Source organism: Piliocolobus tephrosceles, chromosome 8, assembly GCF_002776525.5.
Source record: "Piliocolobus tephrosceles isolate RC106 chromosome 8, ASM277652v3, whole genome shotgun sequence".
NCBI classification, from domain to species: Eukaryota; Metazoa; Chordata; class Mammalia; order Primates; family Cercopithecidae; genus Piliocolobus; species Piliocolobus tephrosceles.
The window spans coordinates 4,946,706-4,963,171 of NC_045441.1; the positions used below are offsets into that span (position 1 = coordinate 4,946,706).

The following is a 16,466-nucleotide window of genomic DNA, read 5'->3' on the forward strand; positions in this document are numbered from 1 at the left end:
AGGACACTGCTTCCCCAGAGCACTGTGAGCAGTGGTCTTTTTCTGTCCCATGCAAGCCCCCATAAACCACGCTCTATTGTCTCAGAGAAGGAACACACATTGCAACATCAAGACTACTGTTCCTCTCATTTCCGTTTTGTTTTTGTTTGTTTCTTTTGAGACAGGCTGTTGTTCTGTCATCCAGGCTGGAGTGCAGTGGTGCGATCATAGCTCACTGCAGCCTCGGACTCCTGGGCTCAAACAATCCTCCTGCCTCAGCCTCCTGAGTAGCTGGGACTACAGGTGCGCACCACCATGCCTGGCTAACTTTTATTTTTGTACAGCTGGGGTCTCACTCTATTGCCCAGGATGATCTCAAACTCCTGCCTTCAAGCCATCCTCCCATCTCTATTTCCCAAAGTGTTGGGATTACAGGTATAAGCCCAGACTCATTTATCTAATTACTGACTTGACATCTCTACTTAAAGGTGTACTTGGCAATTTTTTTTTTTTTTTTTTTTTTTGAGACACAGTCTCACTCTGTTGCCCAGGCTAGAGTGCAGTGGCGTGATCTTGGCTCACTGCAACCTCCCCCTCCTGGGTTCAAGCAATTCTTGTGCCTCAGCCTCCCAAGTAGCTGGGATTACAGGCATGCACCACCATGCCCAGCTAATTTTTGTATTTTTAGTAGAGACGGGGTTTCACCATGTTGACCAGGCTGGTCTCGAACTCCTGACTTCAAGTGATCCACCTGCCACGGCTTCTTCCCAAAGTGCTGGGATTACAGGTGTGAGCCACCGCACTTGGCCAGCAATTATTTTTAAGAGTCGGGGTCTTGCTATGTTGCCACGGCTGGTCTTGAGCTCCCGGCCTCAAGCGATCCTCCTACCTTGGCCTCCCAAAGAGCTGGGATTATGGACATGAGCCGCTGTGCCCAGCAGGAGCAGTATTTTAGTCAGTTATTCACTTGCCCACTAAAACCTGAACTTTCTGAGGCCAGCCAGGGACATATTTTACTTTCTCTCTCTCTCTCTATATATATATATTTTTTTTTCTTTCAGATGGAGTGTAGCTCTGTTGCCCAGGCTGGAGTGCAGTGGCACCATCTTGGCTCACAACAATCTCTGCCTCCCCGGTTCAAGCGATTTTCCTGCCTCAGCCTCCTGCGTAGCTGGGATTACACGCATCCGCCACCACACCTGGCTAATTTTTTTATTTTTGGTAGAGACAAGGTTTCACCACGTTGGCCAGGCTAGTCTCCAACGTCAGACCTCAAGTGATCCGTGCCTCGGCCTCCCAAAGTGATGGGATTACAGGCGTGAGCCACTGTACCCAGCCACGGGACCCATTTTACTCTTAATTTCCCCAAATCCTAGAACAGCGCGTGGTCCACAGGAAATCCACAGAATATATCTGCAGAATGAATGAATGACTTGCCAAAGCAATTAGGCCAAATAAGTAGATATCGAGTAAACGTCCACAACCACCTGCCCCATACCCTTTTAAGCTCTGGGGAGATGGCGGCTCCTGTAGGTTCGGAGATGGGGGAGTCAAGGCTCCGCAGGCGGAGAGCCCGGATGCAGGCGCGGCTAGGCGGCCCTCTCTATAGTGAGCCCCCGGGTCCCTCCTCCACAGCACCCGGAGTGCCTCTATGGTTCTTCCTGTCCTTAGTCGGGAGGGGGCGCTGTGCGCAGGCGCGAGGTGACGCCGCGGCCGGACGGCAAGGAGTGTAGCGGCTGCCTCTGTGGCGGCGACGGAGCTCGCAGCTGCGGCTTCTGAAGAGTAAGTGGCGTGGTAGCGAAGGCCGCCGAACCCGCCTGGCTAGCCGGCGAGTTGAGTGGCGAGTGAGTGTCGGTCGCGGGGCGCACTCGAGCTCCTGGACGGGTCTGTGAGGCGAGGCGGCCTCTCTGCGGGACGCCTCCGTGGATCTCCGGGGGTGGGGGCGGGGGCGCGGGCCGTGAGGGCCGCAGACCTGACGGGCGCGTGCCGAGGCCCGGGCGGATCGGGCCGAAGGACTGGGCTGGGCGTCTCGAGCCCCGTGTGGTGCCGAGGCGGGAGCGACAAAGGCGCTGAGCGACTGGGCGACCCCCTCCCGCCTCTTCGCGAAGTTTCGTGGGCCGGCCCTTTGGGTCGGCTGCGCGAGGGCGACAGCCCGGGAGACCGCGCTTCCCTCTCCCGGGCCCGAGGCCGCCGCGGAGGCGGGGTCCGTGCACCCGAGCGCGGCCTGGAGGAGCGGCGGGAAGCGGGCGGTCCCTGTGAACCCCAGCCCAGGCGGGCAGCGTTTTCCCACCTCTCCCCTCACAGCTGGAGCGGGTGTTATTCCGCGAAAGTTGGCGACTGTCACCGGGCACTCGCCAGGGCGCCGCAAGTGCGTCAAACCCGTCTGCGGGGCGCTGGGGGCTGGCCCGGCTCCCGGTGTAACGGGACCAGGGATCCAAGACTTTGGGCCACTTGCAACCAACCCTGGAGCGTGCGCGGCGTGCGGGTTACAGAAATTTCTGACAAATCCGCTTGGGCTCTGCATCCCTGAGGGCCTGGATAGCAGTTGTCCCAGGTACTTCGATTGTGCAAAGAGAACGTTCTTTTTTCTTCCTTTTCTTTCTTTTTCTTTCTTTTTGGAGACGGAGTCTCGCTCTGTTGCCCAGACTGGAGTGCAGTGGCGCGATCTCAGCTCACTGCAAGCTCCAGCTGCCAGGTTAAAGCGATTCTGCCGCAGCCTCCCGAGTAGCTGAGACCACAGGCGCCCGCCACCGCACCCGGCTAATTTTTTGTATTTTTTGGTAGAAATAGGGTTTCACCGTGTTAGCCAGGATGGTCTTGATATTCTGACCTCGTGATCCGCCCGCCTTGGCCTCCCAAAGTGCTGAGATTACAAGTGTGAGCCACCGCACCCGGCGTTTGTATGTGTGTGTTTAATAGAGATGGGGTTTCACCATGTTGGCCAGGCTGGTCTGGAATTCCTCACTTTAAGTGATCCATCCGCCTCAGCCTCCCTAAGAGCTGGGATTACAGATGTGGGCCACCGCACCTGGCTTCATTTTTTAATTTAATATTTAAATATAATGTATTTTAAATTTGTGTAAGAATTTACATAAATGGTATCACACTTATTTTCATTTAACATTAGTTAATTTTACTGTGTTGTATCCTCATATGAATTTTATTTATTCTTTTACTGATATCCAGTAAGACCATTTCAAGTTGCTTTTATTACATATTTGTTGTAATGACCTTCCTTGTCCATGTATTCTATTATGCATATTTCTTGGAGAACACACAGAGGTTTCTTTAGCTAATATATCTGAAAGTGGAATTGCTAAGTCACAGGGATTGTACATTTGTAATTTAGTGTGTATTGCTAATTGCTATTCAGAATATCTTTTCCAAGTTACTCTACAAACCAGCAATGTAGAAGATTTCCCATTTCTTACATGCTTGCCTTTTTTGCCACACCAGTGGTTTGAAATATAATTCTTTTTTCTTTTTGAGAAGGAGTCTCACTCTGTTGCCCAGGCTGGAGTACAGCGGCGTTATCTTGGCTCATTGCAACCTCCACCTCCCGGATTGAAGTGATTCTCCTGCGACAGCGTCCTGAGTAGCTGGGATTACAGGTGCGTACCACCATGCCCGGCAAATTTTTGTATTTTAGTAGAGCTTGGGTTTTACTATGTTGGTCAGGCTGGTGTCAAACTCCTAACCTCGTGACCTGCTGCCTCGGCCTCACAAAATGCTGGGATTACAGGCGTGAGCCACTGCGTCTGGCTGAAACGTAATTCATTTTCTGATTTGCCTTTCCCTGATTATTAGTGTGAGGTTGAGCATCTTCTGTGTTTTCTTGTTTGTGAATTGCCTATTAGTACCCTTAGCCCATTTCTTTGTTAGCATATTCGTATCAAGATGTGAATTCTTTGTCTGTACTTTGTCTTTTTAATATGTGTATTTTAAAAATATGTTTTAATGCCATATGTTTTGAGTTTTTACGGTTTTTTTTTTTTTTTTGACCCACTTCCTTGGATGTGTTTTCTCAAGGAATGTTTTCAGCATAAGCTTCAGATGTTCCCTGACCAGATACATGGCAAGAGTTTTGATACTCCCTCTTTCTTACTGTTCCTCTTTGCTTCGTTTTCAGACCTTTTGAAACAGATGGTCACCATGTTTGGATATTAGCAGTCCCGTATGTGCATGTCTGCGTTTGAAAATGGCAGAGGGAAACAGCAATGAAGAGGTGATTCACTTGAACAACTTTCACTGCCATCGGGGACAAGGTAAGTTGTTTGCTCTCACTTTATCCCTTTCCCTGTGGCTTTTTCTTTTAGTATCACAGCTCTGTCTTTTGAAATGATCCTATTTTATACCATTTAGAATCCAGGGACGTTTCAGTTTTAGACATAAAAAGACTGGTTAGACCAGAATTACATCAGATAATGATATTGCTGGCATGAATGAAGTGTAAGACTCATTCATTACAACGAGATTCATAAGCTATTAATTTGCTGTCAAGACGCTGTTAATGTTCAGTCGTTCAGTCTTAAGACAGAGTGTCAGCATCAGTGTTTGAAGGCGTGGTGATTATAAAGGAGTGCTCCACTAGGCCTTTATGACCTGAAATACTACAGGTGATGCTGAACCTGTCTTGTTTTCCCATGATGCTTAATTTCTTTTTTGCCAGAAGATTCTGGCTTAGCCTTGAGGGGAATTTTGGAACATGTATTTTTTTGTTCTGCAGTTTTGTTTTGTTTTTTTCTTTTTTTTTTGAGATGGAATTTCGCTAAATGCCCAAGCTGGAGTGCAATGGCATAATCTCGGCTCACCTCAACCTCCGCCTCCCAGGTTGTAGCGATTCTTCTGCCTCAGCCTCTCAAGTACCTGGGATTACAGGCATGTGCCACTACACCCTGCTAATTTTGTATTTTTAGTAGAGATGGGGTTTCTCCATGTTGGTCAGGCTGGTCTTGATCTCCTGACCTCAGGTGATCCACCCGCTGCGGCCTCCCAAAGTGCTGGGATTACAGGCGTGAGCCACCGCGCCTGGCCACATTTCTTAATTTTCATTATAAAAGGGATAAATATGGGCCAGACACATGGCTCACACCTTTAATCTTGGCTCTTTGGGAGGCTGAGGCAAGAGGATTGCATGAGTCCAGAAATTCAAGGCTGCAGTGAGCTATGTTATGCTCCTGTACTACAGCCTGGGAGACAGATAAACGGTTTCCCCTCCTTCTGATCTGCAGAGGTGAAATAGTTGTAAATTTTTTTTTTTTTTTTTTGGAGATGGAGTCTCGTTCTGTTGCCCAGGCTGGAGTGCAGTGGTATAATCTTGGCTCACAGCAGTCTCCACCTCCTGGGTTCAAACAATTCTCCTGCCTCAGTCTCCTGAGTAGCTGGCATTACAGGTGTGCTCCACCACGCCCAGCTAATTTTGGTATTTTTGGTAGCGACACGGTTTCACCATGTTGGTCAGGCTGGTCTTGAACCCCTGACCTTGTGATCCGCTCACCTTGGCCTCCCAAAGTGCTGGGATTGCGGCTGTGAGCCACTGTGCCCAGCCTGGTGGTAAATTTAAACAAAATAGTTCACTAAACACCTTTCCTCTAAGTTCCTGTCTTATACTGTAGTTCTCAGTCAGGGGTGCAGGTAGGTTTCTTCCCTGCCGAGGCTGAGAAGGAAGGACCCCTTTCCAGGTACGTAACCCAATGTAGGTACTTTTTTCTAATTTGTACAATGACACTGTGGAGCCAGTAGTGGCCTTGTCTGATCCCACCTCTGTACAACCACTATCATCAGATATTTATTTATTTATTTATTTATTTTTGAGATGGAGTCTCACTCTGTCACCTAGGCTAGAGTGCAATGGTGCGATCTCAGCTCACTGCAGCCTCCATTTCCCAGGTTCAAGTGATTCTCTTGCCTCAGCCTCCCAAGTAGCTGGGATCACAGGGATGCGCCATCATGTCTGGCTAATTTTTGTATTTTTAGTAGAGATGGAGTTTCCCATGTTGGCCGGGCTGGTCTTGAACCCCTGACCTCAGGTGACCCACCTACCTCAGCCTCCGAAAGTGCTGGGATTACAGGTGTGAGGCACTTCACCTGGCCTTCCCTTAATCTTTATCAATTTTACTTAACACGCTTCTCAGTAAGGCAAAACCATTAAGAGTATATACTACCAGTCTGTAGATTGATGATGTTGGTCAGTTCTGGAAATTTTATAGCTCTTTCCTGTCTTCTGTAAGTCTTCTCCCACAATCTCCGTGTCTCTAAGTCCACCTCTTTGTCTCTGAGATGCATTCTGGATAATTTCTTCAGAGGTGTCTTCTAGCCCACAAATTTCCCTTCAGCAGAGTGTAATCTTTTAACTCATCCACTGTGTTACTGTTTTTTAGTTATGATGTTTTAGCTTTTAATTCTCTTGGTTATTTTCCTAGAGTTTTGCTCTTTGACTTTATTTTTAGTCTTTTTTTTCTTTTATTTCTTTAAACAATAAACCTAGTTTCTTCGTGAGTTTGATTATTCTGATGTGATAAGTTCTTGGGAATCATATTCTGTTCTTCCTGCTGGCTCGCATGGTGTCTCATTTTCTTGTTTGACTGTAAGCTCATGTCTTGAGTTCTTGATATAGTTGGTTTCTTTTTTTTTTTTGAGACAGAGTTTTGCCATTGTCACCCAAGCTGGAGTGCAATGGCATGATCTCGGCTCACTGCAACCTTAGCCTCCCAGGTTCAGATGATTCTCCTGCTTCAGCCTCCCGAATAGTTGGGATTACAGGCATGTGTTACCTCACCCAGCTTGGATTACTCACACTCTTAAAGCATTTTTTATTTTTCAGTGAGAGACTCTACCTGGGTATTTAACCTTCCATACAGTGAGGAAAGAAAGCCATTTTGTTATTTACATGCCAATTACTCACTCTTCTCAAGGCTTTCCACATATTCTTTATTGTATATAGTTTTTAAACTTGGTTATTTTATACCAATATGTTTATAATATACTTAAAGAAAAAAATAAACAAATTAAAGATGCACAGCTCAATAATTTATCACAAACCAAAAATTTACGTAACTACAACCCAGAAATCTTCAAGAAATAGAATGTTGCTATCCTCTTTGAACACTACATAAAGATTTTGTATAGTCTGTAGTCTTTTGAGTCTGACTTCTTTTCACTCAGCATTATGTTTGTGAGGTTTATTCATGTTGGGTAGAACCATAGTTTTTATGTTTTTCATTGCTAAGTGGTATTCCATTTATACCACTTAGCAATTAAATTTTCCATCTACTTTTGATAGGGATTTGAGTTCTGACTATCACAGATAATGTAGCTGTGAACATTCTCCTGCTTGTCTCCTGAACTGTACTTGCCCCACACCCTGGCATCCACCTTCCTGTTGGCTATGTTTGCTGTCTTCCAGCAGAATTGTTTGTTGGGGATTTTTTTTCCCTCCTAAGCTTTTAAAATGCTTTCTTTTTGGGCTTCTAAGTGGCATGATAGTAACTACATTTTTTTAAATTACTAAGCTTCATTTTTTAGAGCAGTTTTAGGTTTACAGGAAAATTGAGCAGCAATGACTACATTTTTACAATGAAAACTTTCTTGTAGACTTCCACTCATTTAAAACAACTTATATGTGTGAATTGCTTTAACAGTTCTTAGACAATACTGAGTTGTGATGTTGTGTTTTGTAGTTAACTAGGGTAGGCATAAAGTAGCATAAGTGACATTTCTTTGATAATTGGCTGTGTTTTTCATATATTTGTTTACTAATTGTATTTCACTTGTGTGTGAATTGTTTATGTCTCTCTTCTCTTTGAATTCCTTTTTTTTTTCTTGGTTAATGTTTTCCTGGTTATGAAATGGAATACTGTTTTGTTCGTTACAGAAAATGTAAATGGTAGAGAAAAGTATAAACTTTGCTCATTTATAGAACAATGATTTGAATAACAGATACCATATTTTAGTATTTTTTAACAATTTAACCTCATCAAAATTGCGTATACTTCAATGTTTTTCTCTTCTTCTGCAAATGAACATCATGTTTAAATATATCTTCAAGATTGTCTATAAAAATCACTAAAATGTAATCAAATTGACACCTTCTGTTACAGTTCTGTTCTCCTACTTCCTGAGTCTCACACATGTACTTACTTTAGGGACTTGCTGACCCTCTGTGCTTTTTGTGTCACTCAGAAGCAAATATTGATCCTTAAACACATACAAATTCTCATGAAATCCAAAAAGCAGGGGAATGTACAGTCCTTGTACTGCATCTTTTCAAGCCAATCTTGCTTTCCTGAGACTGCTTTCCTTTCCGTTAGTCTCTGGACTCCTAGAGCAATGTTAATTCCACAACTAAACTAAAATGTTAATGGAAACTGGAAATAAGGCTCAAAGCTGGGTTGAGCAGGCTGGGATTTTGTTGTAGCTCAGTCTCAGTTGCTTTATGTGTGTCTTTAAATGGCCTTCAGATCGAACCACCTGGATATTTTAAGCAGGAAGGGCCTATGGAGAACCACATGGCAGGTAATCTACTCTGGCTGGTTAACTTAGACCTTTCACTCACACGGGGTCAACTTCAGTTGGATGAAGGCAGCAACAGCTATCTAAGGGTTGAAAAGTTGGAGTACGGCTGGGTGTGGTGGCTGACGCCTGTAATCCCAACACTTTGGGAGGCCAAAATGGGCAGATCACAAGGTCAGGAAATCGAGACCATCCTGTTTAACATGGTGAAACCCTGTCTCTACTAAAAATACAAAAAAATTAGCCAGGTGTGGTGGCAGGTGCTTGTAGTGCCAGCTACTCAGGAAGCTGAAGCGGGAGAATGGCATGAACTTGGGAGGCGGAGCTTGCAGTGAGCTGAAATCGCACCACTGCACTCCAGCCTGGGCAACAGAGCGAGACTCCGTCTCAAAAAAAAAAAAAAATTGGAGTACTAGCCTGGCTTACTTTGCAGGAATGCCTTCTTTAGATCCGCTAGCATGTCACATCAGCTCAAGCGTCAGATCATATGAAGAGGTGGGCAGATTGAAGTCCGACAGGCTTCCCCACTGCTTTTGCCCCTGGGTGCAGATATTAGAACAGAGGCTACCACTTGTTTCTGTAGAAGAAAAACTGTGTCCTTCATTTTCTGTGCCTCCAAATGTCCCTTAACCTCCAGAAGAGCTCTGTTGGTAAGCATAATGAAGGGATTAAACTAGAAATGAATTCTGACAGTTTATAGTGAGAGCTTCTGATTTCTGCCATGTGGAACTTCATATCTGTAGCATTTCAGTATTTGAAGTTCTTAGTATTGTTGAAAATATAAAATGAATTGGGGAGAGATGAACCGCTCAAACACGTTTGTTTTTTCAAGAAATCATATCTACTGTTCTACCTGTATTTCATGTAGAGGTGTACTTATGTATCATGTACTTGAGAAAACATGTGAAAACAGACCATTTTAAAGCTAGTCCATGTCTGGTTTGTCGCCACATTAAATATGCACATGTAATGAGTTGTCTGAAACTCAGGCCTTTCCCTACAGACGGGATTTTTGCTGGTGGCTACTCAGGTCAGCCTTCAAAGGTTTGCATAACTTCAGTGTACACCAGTGAATTCTAGGATGGAGAATTACCACTGATGACAATGGTTTTAAAGGAAAATGAACTCTGAATTCTTGTCTCCCTCTGTAATAGGAGGAGTTTCCTGCTTTTTTTCCTCTCTTTGGGCCTCTGGCGTTGTGTTCCGTAGACTGGACAGGCTGTGGTGGTAGGGAAGCGGGGAGCTTAGAGACAAAAAGTGTATGGGACTCCCAGAAGTCATGGCAAAAGGAAATGCATTGAGATGTCAGGATGAGGGAGAGCGCTTTGTCATGGGTCCCCGGTGGGGGTTGCAGAATAAACGAACCTGTGCAAATCAGTCCCCAAACCCTGGCACCTGGGTGAGAAAAGGAGCCAGAGCTGGACACTTTTTCTCTGCCCTCTTTCTGCCAGACCTCCTGTCCTACTATTATAGGCCTTACTATTGACATCTGGCAAAAGAGAATCAGTAGAAAGGCAGGTGTGTGAGAATTGCAGTTATAGCACCTAGGGGTTCATCCTAGGAATCTACTGGAGCAAGAGAAAGAACAGAGAAAAGGGGAAGTCCCCATTAACCTCTGAGCAAAGGAACTTCCTTGCTACTGAATGTGGCTAGAGCTGTACCCCACTCACTCTGTCTTCACTACTGTGTGGTCATTCCAAGGTGGTTGTCTGATTTGACCGTGAAGAACCTGAATGGTTAACATTTGTTGGGTCTGGGTGGTGATACATCATTGTGTGTTACGCACTCTATATATCCTTACTTTGGAAGTATTTCATGATGATAATAGACAAAGCTAATGGGTTTGGTGTGAAGAGTGTCTGTTTGTAGGAAAACATGATCTGTTCATCAGTCTAGCTTAACAGCTAGCTATATAAACTGAGCGTAACTCAGTGGCTCATAGAGCTTCATATTACCGTAGAGATTTATGTTACCAGAGGGGTGTAAAAAGTATTAATGAATTAACAGAAGATCTTTTATATTTCATTGATTTATTACATTTCTTAGCAGACTGTTTTTTTACTGTAAATGTGAATACAGTTTTCCACTTCTTTCTTGTTCATAGTTTTCTTGACAAAGGTAGCTACTTTTCTTACAAATTTTCCAATTTTGAAGTTTAACCAATAATAGTTTCAGTGACTTCATTACATTAACAGCTAACTGATATATAAACTTCAGAGGAGTTTGCCTTAATCAGTATGTTCATTGCTTTTTAAATTTTTTCTCTTCCACAAAGATAGGAATTCAATGCACTTGTTGTTTATTTATCTGTTTAGTTTTTCTGGGCTGCACACATCTTAATTTCTTTTTTTTTTCTTTTGAGACGGAGTCTTGCTCTGTCGCCCGAGCTGGAGTGCAGTGGCCAGATCTCAGCTCACTGCAAGCTCCGCCTCCCGGGTTTACGCCATTCTCCTGCCTCAGCCTCCGGAGTAGCTGGGACTACAGGCGCCCACCACCTCGCCCGGCTAGTTTTTTGTATTTTTAGTAGAGACGGGGTTTCACCGTGTTAGCCAGGATGGTCTCGATCTCCTGACCTCGTGATCCGCCCGTCTCGGCCTCCCAAAGTGCTGGGATTACAGGCTTGAGCCACCGCGCCCGGCCTTAATTTCTTGATAGGCCAGCTGTAATGTGTGACTAAGGACTATATTCTTCAAACATTGCATTTGAAGCAATGGGCAGGTGTGGGATTTGGAAGCAGTATGAAAGTAACATCATTTGTTTTTGCAGACTTTGTAATTTTCTTCTGGAAAACCCAGATTATCCAAAGAGAGAAGATAGAATCATCATAAACCCCAGTAGCAGTCTGCTGGCCAGCCAGGATGAGACAAAGGCAAGTGTCGTGTTCTTGTTTTGCAGTCGCTACCTGGAAATGCCCTGCTTTGTTGTTGTTATCTGTGTGGGAAGAAAGTGCTTGGTTGGGACAAGTTTTTAAAGACTAGCAGAGGGACATAGGATTTCAGAATATGTCTATACTTCAGTGAGATCTCCCATTCTGAGCCACTTTGAATTCTGTCTTTAACTTCTATCTTTCCTTGTAATTCTTATCTTCCTTTTCCTACAAAGAATTAAACGAATCCTCCATATCTTTAATCCTACAAAGCAAATTCCAAGAATTGGCCAGGACACTAACATTTTATTATGAAAATTTTCAAACCTACAGAAAAGTTGAAATATTTTTCGTCGATCACCTATATCCCTACCACTGGTGCTACTAAAAAGTTAACAGTTTACTGTATCCTCTTTATCATACATATGTCCTGTGTCTGTCCATCAGCACATCTTTGTTATGTTTCATTTCATTATAATGCATTTCAAAGTAAATTGCAAAAACATCAGTACACTTCCCTGTACATACGTCAGCATGCAGATCATTACCTAGAGTTGAATATCTTTTTTCTTTTGATGTGAGATTTGTATACAGTGTATACTATACATCTATTTAACCAGATCTCATATCAAGATGTAAACAGCTTGGTTTTTAAAAACTTTAATCGTTGTCATTATTTGTGATCCAAACTTGCATTTAGAGTGTTACATGGTAAATATGGTTGAGAACTAACTTTATTAAGATCTGTTGCTTGATCTTCCAACTCCCCATAGATTCTTTGATTATATCTCTTACATATTCTATAATAGAAAAAAATAGTTGTGTGTAAATATGTTATGGAAAGAAGATGGCTGAAAGATTGGTTTAAATCCCCAACTATACTTCTTTACTAGTTGTAACTAGTAAAACTAGTCTGTCGGCTCCAGACAGGTTGGTTTAACCTCTCTGAGCCACCATTTTCTCATCTCTCTTATAGGGCTGGTAACTTCCTTATAGAGTAATTAGAACAAACGTTATTCTTTTCTACACATGTAATTCTTAAAATGATTTCCCTTACATGGGAAACGTACTGCCTGGCCTCTGATTTTATGCTTCTCTCTCGTTTCAGTTGCCTAAAATAGACTTTTTTGACTATTCTAAATTGACTCCTCTTGACCAGCGCTGCTTCATCCAAGCTGCTGACCTCCTCATGGCTGACTTCAAAATGCTCAGTAGTCAGGACATCAAGTGGGCCCTGCACGAGCTCAAAGGACACTATGCAATCACCCGAAAGGTGCTCTACTTGGTCTTCCTCTTGGGGTGACACCTCTTGGCTCCATCTTCCCATGATAACAGAATGAACAGTCCAGCTTGTGGAAATTGGGATGGTTTATGATTGCTAAAGAATTAGGGTGAAGATAAATAGGTATTTGCTGGTCATGAAGGGTTAAATGAAAAGAAATAATAGATAGATGAGAAGCAGAGAAGTTCTGGTTTGACCATAAAAACATGTAAGGTAATACATTCTACTGTGGAACGCAGGAGTATGAAAGATGTGTTCTAATCCTGCTCCTTCCTGATTTGCTTTCTGACTTGGGACAGGTCACACGACCATCCATCCCCTAGATGGCTCAGTTATCAGTGATAGGACGTAAGGTCTGTAAAGAGTCCGGGAACAAGAATGGGCAGCTACTGACAGCTCCTAGCGTTTTCCCCCCAGGATCCTAAATAGATAGCACTTAAAGGCCTTTGTTAAGGGTGAGAAGGGTGCTGGTTCGTGGTGGGTAACACAGACATCTTCCATGAAGGACAGCACATGGTGCCCACTTTGTAGCTGTGGCCAGAACAGGAGTGCATGCACCAGCAGAGACCTTGGCTTACTCCTCTTGGTCGCTCTTACTGCCAATAAATTCTATCCTACTGAAATTCTTGTGATTCTCAGCAAACACTGTGATGTTTCTTTTGTCCAAAGGACAAACGTGGAGTTATCGTAGTGGTTAAAATACTCATTGGGTTTTACCTGTAGGAAGGGAAGAACCAAGCCGAGGACTGTGGCTCATGCTGAGGTAGGCCAAGCCCCTTCCACCTTTTTTTTTTTTTTGAGATGGAGTCTCGCTCTTTCACCCAGGCTGGAGTGCAATGGCGCGATCTCGGCTCACTGCAGCCTCTGCCTTCCCAGTTCAAGCGATTCTCCTGCGTCAGCCTCCTGAGTAGCTGGGACTACAGATGCTCACCACCACACCTGGCTGAGTTTTGTATTTTTGGTAAAGATGGGGTTTCACCATGTTGGCCAGGCTGGTCAGCAACTCCTGACCTCACATGATCCGCCTGCCTCAGCCTCCCAAAGGGCTGGGATTACTGGCATGAGCCACCGTGCCCGGCCAAAAAAAGACTGAAAGAAAAATAGAGGGGCTTTGAAAGGGTAAAACAGGAGGCAACCTAAGATAGACCAAGGGTCTCCAGAAGGGCCTCCCTGAACAAGGAACATTTAATCACAGACCCAAGTAGGAATTTCGTGGAAGATGTTGGTATCATTTGTTGGGGTGAGAACTAGTATAAACATTTGCTTTGGAGGGAAATAATCATGAATTCAGTCTGGGAAACATTGGTTGCCAGTGTGCTGAGAAGGGCCTGTGAGACATCTAAGTAAAAATAATTCACTGAAAGGTTGAATGGACTAAAAAGTTTGGAAAATACAGACTGTAGATAGGTTTTTAGGGGTGTGTGTGTGTGTGTGTGTGTCTCCTTGTGTTTTATGGTGATAGGACTTTGAGAGTCATCAGCATATGGAAAATCTCACCAGTCAGGATGAGGTACCCAGAGATACCAGGTGAGAAGAGAGGACTGCTAACATGTGAAGACCAAGCGGAGGAGGCAGGCAGACAGGAAGGAGGAAGTTGTGAGACTGGAGCAGTCTGTATTATCACATCATCATCAGTGTTATTCTTGTTTAGTAACAGGATCTCTCTCTGTTACCCAGGCTGGAGTACAGGGGCACAATCATGGCTTATTGCAACCTTGACCTGGGCTCAAGCCGTCCTCCTGCCTCAGCTTCCCATGTAGCTAGGACTACAGGTGCATACCACCACACCTGGATGATCTTTTTATTTTGTTTTTTGTAGAAATGGGGTCTTGCTAGATTGTGCAGGATGGTCTTGAACTCCTGACCTCAGGCTGTCCTCGCACCTCAACCTCCTAAAGCACTGGGATGCCACCATGCCCAGCCTGTTTAATTAAATACTGCTAAGAGATTGTGCAAGATGAGGACTAAAATGCAGATGGTAGACTTGTAGACTTGGCCACTCAATAATAAGCATAGATTAGTAAGTGCAGAGGCAGGGTAGATGCCAGATTAGAGACAGCTGGAAAGCTTGTGGTCATAAGGGTGAGGTGGTAAAACAGAAGATAAACAGCTCCTCTGATAAGTTTCTCTACAAAGAGGGGAAGAAGAAAGAGGGGCTGGCATTGAAAGAGAGATGAGATCACCTTCTCAACACCGCCACACTGGGGATTAAGTTTCAGCAGGAGTTTCAGACAAACACTGCCATTATAGCCACCCCCCTTCTCATGCCGCCCAGGCTTGGACCCCAGCCTGCCCTGTACCCTAACAACATAGCCATAGGACATGAGCCCCACGGCCTCCTACCCCCTGCCACACTCAGGAGTCCCACCCAGTCTTCCTGAAAGGCTCCCACTCTTCCTCCTCCTCTTACAGGCAGAATGGCCCTAACTCACACACCCCTCCTTCCTGTTCAAATCAGGTACCCCTTCTCCCTCCTTTTTTTTAGGATGGCAAAGACTTGAGCACTTTTTTTTTTTTTTTAACCACTTGTCCAACTGTCCAAGGACAGCTTGGACAGTTTTGTTTTATTTGAGACTGGGTCTCCTGTGTTACCCAGGATGGAGTGCAGTGGTGCAATCATGGCTCACTGCAACCCTGCCTCTCAGGCTCAAGTGATTGTCCTACCTTAACCTCTAAGTACCTGGGACCACAGCTGTGGACCACCACTCCCAGCTGTCTTTTTATATTTTTAGTAGAGATGGGGTGTCCCCATGTTGCCCAGGCTAGCCTTGAACTCCAGATAGAATCACGCTCTGTTGCCTAGGCTGGAGTGCAATGGCACGATCTCAGCTCATGCAACCTCTGCTTACCAGGTTCACCAGTTCTCCTGCCTCAGCCTCCCAAGTAGCTGGCATTACAGGCGCATGCCACCACGTCCAGCTAATTTTTTTGTATTTTTGTAGAGACAGGGTTTTGCCATGTTGTCCAGGCTGGTCTCAAACTCCTGACCTCAGGTGATCCACCTGCCTCAGCCTCCCAAAGTGATGGGATTACAAGCATGAGCCACCCTGGGCGTGAGCCGCCCTGACTTGAATGCATTTAAATCCTGATAAGGAAAATCTAAGAGGGAGAAGCTGAAGATAGGAAAGAAATGTGATCCTCACCAGTGGAAGGATTTTATACTTCAGCATCCTATCCAAGGGTGGGGTGGATATAGGTACATGCAGAGAAGAGCGTGGGGAAGCAGGTTAGGGGAGAGTAAAGAGGAGCATTGACCAGAGAAACAACATGGAAGATTTGCCTGCAGAATGGAACTCACCAGCCCATTGTCGTGTGATTTAACCTGTACTTACTCAAGGACAGCTTGGACAGTTTTGTTTTATTTGAGACTGGGTCTCCTGTGTTACCCAGGATGGAGTGCAGTGGCGCAGTCATGGCTCACTGCAACCCTGCCTCTCAGGCTCAAGTGATTGTCCTACCTTAACCTCTAAGTACTTGGGACCACAGCTGTGGACCACCACTCCCAGCTGTCTTTTTATATTTTTAGTAGAGATGGGGTGTCCCCATGTTGCCCAGGCTAGCCTTGAACTCCTAAGCTCAAGCGATCCATCCCCCTCAGCCTCCCACAGTGCTAGGATTACAGGTGTGAGCCGCTGCATCCTGCCAACAGTTTTTCTTTTCCCTACTCTTTAATCTGTCAGTAAGTGTTTTGCTTCCACCACTGTACCAGTTTATGAAAGTCAGAGAGAATGAAAATAAATTCTGCCTATTTACCACTGCCTATTCTTTTTTTTTCTTTTTTCTGAGATATAGTCTCACTCTTTCACCCAGGCTGGATTGCAGTGGTAC

At 44.8% G+C, this 16,466-nt stretch overlaps 2 long non-coding RNA genes across 5 annotated transcripts in view; both read left to right on the forward strand.

Moving 5' to 3' along the window:
* The first annotated feature begins 1,701 nt into the window (after nt 1-1,701).
* Nucleotides 1,702-11,359, forward strand: LOC113220090. Of its 2 annotated transcripts, none has more exons than XR_003307038.1 (3): nt 1,702-1,761; nt 4,109-4,244; nt 11,257-11,359. It is a non-coding gene; the product is annotated as an uncharacterized LOC113220090 (long non-coding RNA). The 2 variants fall into 2 exon arrangements; XR_003307039.2 differs by having other exon boundaries at nt 1,707-1,811.
* A 1,109-nt stretch (nt 11,360-12,468) lies between these two features.
* LOC111530612 overlaps nt 12,469-16,466 on the forward strand; it is a 34,916-nt gene continuing 30,918 nt past the window's right edge. For all 3 annotated transcript variants that reach the window (XR_003307036.1, XR_004229075.1, XR_003307035.1), the window contains exon 1: nt 12,469-12,629. This is a non-coding gene — a long non-coding RNA (uncharacterized LOC111530612). The remainder of the gene's footprint in view (nt 12,630-16,466) is intronic.